Source organism: Anopheles aquasalis, chromosome 3 (assembly GCF_943734665.1).
Source record: "Anopheles aquasalis chromosome 3, idAnoAquaMG_Q_19, whole genome shotgun sequence".
NCBI lineage: Eukaryota > Metazoa > Arthropoda > Insecta > Diptera > Culicidae > Anopheles > Anopheles aquasalis.
Window position 1 is genome coordinate 35,911,564 of NC_064878.1, and position 5,000 is coordinate 35,916,563.

The following is a 5,000-nucleotide window of genomic DNA, read 5'->3' on the forward strand; positions in this document are numbered from 1 at the left end:
TTCCAGCAAGGTGTATTTTAAACTACTCTCTAGAGCATAAGTTACTAACTATTTCGTTGTAAAGAGTGTCATATTTTGAAAAAGCATCCCGATTGATGATCACAAGGATCCATTCTTCTTCCTCCATCCATTCTGCCTCTTAGTACGACAGGCTCGTGTCTTTCGATTTTACAATGTTGTTCCATTTTCTTCACCGGTGGAGCTTCTACTACGCTAGGACGCAGGACCGGCTGGCACTGGCTGCAAATGCTGGCTGCAATTGTCCGTCCATACGGTAGGGAAGCCAATCTCGTTGTCACGGCGTAGGCAATTTGCCAACGTGGAACGATCGCTACTGACGGTGGGCTCCGGGACGTAGTCAGGACGGGATGGGTCGAAGGAAAGGGGGGGAGCAAGCATGTGATTAAGTCAGTATTGTATGTGTATTGATGTGCAACAACAACAAGCGCCACGGGGAGCGGAACGCTGATCATCATGACGATGATGCTGATGATGATGATGATGATGATGACGGTGGAAATCGATGAAGTTGAGGGTGAGTTAGGGTGGTGAAGAGAGAGGGAGTGCCTTCGTACCGTATATCATGCGCCACGGGGGGGCCGCGCCCCCTCCGGGGCTCCAGGGTTGAAGGTGGTAGCCTAGGGAACTGGGTACGAGTGCGAGAGCCTAGCGCACTCCCGGAACGAGATGCGGGTGTGACATCGTCGAGTTTGGAATCGTTTTTCTGTCGCCGCGCCGGTCGACGGTGGACAAACGGATGACGAGGACACGAGGGACGCATGTCGTGCGCAAACGCCGTGTGAAGCGAACTTCGAACAGCAGCAACGGCAGCAGCGAGGCACCAAACTGTTGCTGCTTATCAACAGGCGGTTTCCGATGGGTACCCGGCACCAAACGGGAGGGTACCGAACTCGCCTCCGCTTCGGGCATTTCATTCGGGGAGATATCGCCGGAACCGAATCCGGAGCAGTGTCTGTGTGCACTCTGTCCGTGACTAGGAGCTCTGACGGTCGAACCGGCGTAGTATACGGACAAAACGACGTACCAATACTACCACCAGCCACGGACACACATTTTCCATCCAAGGGGAAAGCTACCGATCGTCGAACGCCAACGAGTCCCCCAGTCCGTCCATCCATTTCACTTCGCGTGCCACGATGGAGACACTCCTCATGGAGTTGGTGCCGCCACCGTCGTCTAGAACGGCCGGAGCTGCTGGTACCTTTTTTTAGAACCCTACGCCGAGCCACGGAACCTTGTGTCAGTCGTCAGTTGGCAGCGGTAGAGGACACATCCCGCTTCCCAGGGGTGCCAGGAAGCTCTCTCTCTCTCGCCAGCAGAAGCTACGGTCGGTGTCGGTGGCCAAATGTTACCGGCCGCCTGTTGTTGCGTTGCGTTAGTGCCTCCGTACCGTATTTTTCCGTCCCGGGATGCTGTGACCCGCGTTTATCACGAGAACTTTTTAGCCAAGAGCTGTGGACATCAGGGAAGAGCTGTGGAAGGAGTGCCAGTAATCAATCGCCAGTTCCGTCGCGACGCGTAAACTAAGCAAAAGTGTGTAAACAAGTGACGCATGGTTTTGCAAGTTGGGAATCATAATTTCGGTAAATATGATGCACTTATCAAAAGTAGAATCATTTTGTAGTGTTGCTCCCGTTCCGCTGTATATTGCAATCAGTGCTGTAGCTTTGTTTGAGTAGCCATTTTCTGTACCATAAACCCTAACCTCAATCCGTCAGTCAGCCATAGCGTTACACTACGAGTTGCTTGCGTTGCCATGGAGCGCTCATGGAGCTCATGCCTGCTGAGTAGAGCAAAGAGTGTGTTCCTATCATTATCCAGGTATTATGGCCGCCCAGCGCGTTATGCTGATTCCAAAAGGAAAACATCTAAAAGTCAAACAAAAAAGACGAACACCTTACAACTGTTCTCCTTCGTCCACTATCGCCTGGGGCGCTGTTACTAAAACGGGGTGTTAATGGGTTTTGCGGGTTGCACGGCTGCCAGAGTGTTGATGATCAGGAATAAGGATGGGGAGGAATGGGGTGGGGAAAAACTTTTCAAAAACAAGAAAAAACCAAATTCAAAACCAATGGAAGCCCTTTGGTGGGGTGTAAGAATCTGTGAAGCACAGGCAAAAAAAAAACAGAATGACCGGACAGAGGATTGGGGAACGTTTTATACCATGTAGCCCTCCTTCCTTGGTCCAGCTGCTGGTTCGGTCGGTGGGCTCACTTTTGTTGACTTAAGTCTTCATTTGCTCGAGTTTTACAGCGTAGTATTTTGTTTTCTCCAGCCACCCGCCACCGCCCAAAACCCGACCATCTCCGGTTGTTGTGGGGAGGCCTTTTGCCATCGTAGCCTTAGCGAGTTGTTTGCCTGTTTGAATTTCAAGCGCTTCCTAGGAACTGCAGTACGGCTTGTCTGTTTCGCGTGACTTGGACGCTTTTGCCTATGGCACAAGCTTCCAACGAAACGAGGGGGTTTTGTGAGTCAGTCGTGGCTTTAGTGTGAGCCAGGAAACGGAACCCACACTTGAATGTTTAATCAGTTTTTAATTACTCGTTTTGAGTCGGCTGACCACCAGTCGGGCCAGAAATGTTTTGGGATCGTTGGCTCATGATCATCATCCAATTAGGATGAATGTTATTTCTGCTCCTTTGGCTGATTCGAAGCATTCGTTCTGTTTATTTACGGAAAGCAATCACTTATATTAACTTTATCAACCAGTATACAGTGAATGCCACCATGCAAGGTCGTCTGCCCTGCTGCTGATGGGGAAAAGATTGACAATATTTTTCCAATTAAAAGTCCAAGCATCCTTCAAGTGTTAGTCCTGACAGCTAAGCAGCAGACAAGCGCCTGTTCAAAGCGTCTCACTCTGTGTTCGGCCGTTGTTTGGGAAGCTGGTTATTCTTTTTCCCTTTTGCTGGCGAGTTCTCCTGAACCTGAACCATTGGTTGTTGGTTGTTGTTGCATGGTGCCGAGTTTCACAGCTCCTAAAGTTCAGACCTGGAGTCCTGTCAAGTGCAAGCTTTCAGCAGCAAGTGCCCCAGCCGCGTCCGGGCGACTATCAGCACTAAGGAGGAGCGTGTTTCGCGAGAGCATCGGAAAATTCGTGATCGTAAACCGAAAAATGAATCAACTTTCATCCGGATAGCGGAAAAGGAAGAGGGAATAAAAATCCGTAAAAGGGACGGTAATAGAAAATGACCCAGCGGAGGCGGAAAAATCAATGCCCCGGAGTTGAAGCCAGTAAGAGCCGTGAGGCGAAAAGAAGGGAAAGCAAACACCGGGCTACGGTACAATAAGAGAAAAACCTACGACCACCAACGCGAGCGGAAGAAGACCATCATCAAACCATCGAAAAAGTACAAACGAGTGCCATCCACAGACTTCGCTGCCTCCACCCTGGAAATGGCTTCTTAACCGTTCGATGAAAGTTTTTCCTATTTTTTTTTTGCTGCTGCTGTTGTTTCGGCAACTTGCTCTCCGGTGATTACGGTGGTCCCTTACGCTGGCCTCACTCGGGCGATGGTTTATGTTTCGTGCATGTCGCCATCACAGCGAGGTGTCCAAGTGCAAAAACTGGCCACAGCAACCAGGCATCGACATCGTGAGGCTAAAGCGCCGCTACAGCGATGGTTTTGCAAACATCGTTCCCATACTCCATGGCCTTCGTTGATAGACTCGCGAGGTGAGACTGTGCGAGGGTTCGTTGTTTGATTTTTCACGTTTCGCTTTATCACTACTCCGTCCGATAGCAGTTTTCCCACCCGGTAGCCGACATAACGGAAAACCAATAAATCGACGAAGCGAGCGAATGCGGAAGATGGCGTTGACGATGGCGCTAGGTTGGGGGTCGTAGCCGTAGAGGCAAAAATCATTACCGTCCCGCCGAATAAAGTTAAATTGAGTTAATAAACTATGAAAAGTTGAAGAGCTTCCATTGAGCCACGCTGCGTCTGATGTCCCGTAGAACCGGAGAGTAGCGGACAGAATCTGCATCGCGCAAGGTTCGCGAGCGGAAAATTGAAAAGACGGACACCGGAAGTGGTTAGATGATAGGACTCGTGATGTCTAGTGATAGTGCTCTAGTGTGACTGATGTCGGTACTCTAATGGTACTTTGGCGTTTAAGAGCCTCATCTCGTGCTTGAAAACCATACGAAGTTTAATATTATTTACCGAGGATAAAATGAGTGGCCATGTTTTGTGTGTTAAAATATGGAAATATTCCATCCATGGATGGAAAAAAAACACGATGCATCATGTCTCATGTGCCCTGAAAATGCGCAGAGATTTCGTCTTATAGTTCAAGGACGCTGTAGTAACGGGTGGGCCTCACGGGGTCTGTGACGAGACATCTGTTGCTTTTGGTTCGCTTCAACCGTCTACCTCGTGCTCGTCACTGGTAGTGATTCTCGTATGACTTCCTCCTCTTTTTTTTGCCATGTCTGTGATCTGTCCTGGCTCGCAAAACGTCGGAACGAAAACTCAATGAATGAAATTTAATTATTTCGTCTTCAACCTTGCTGCCGAGATTCTAGACAAACGGAGAGACGGAGTCACCGGGCCTTGGTAGTCGCGCTTCTCGTTCGCATCTGCACGTACTCTAGTCGCCGTAGTCAGGCGTAATCAGCGACTGGTACCAACCATCGCTATGCGTTGCCTTTTGGAGCACACTTCCGATGCACAAACCAATTTTGGGAGATAAAATCAGGCCATTTACATATATTCACACCATCCGGTGGTCATCCAGTTTCGGAGACACACGAGAATACCCCTGCAGCACGTAAAGCGCATGTCATCCGATTTGTCAGACGTCTGCATGCGCTTGTTAGTGCAGTCATCTAATTTCCATACTCAAGTGTACAGTGGAATTGTTTTTGTACAACTCTGCAAATCAATTGTAGAGCAGAGAGATGTTTTGCAAATAAAAATGTGGCCTCAGGATTCACATTCAGCTTTACAGTAACCTAAGATGAAAACAAAATGCTG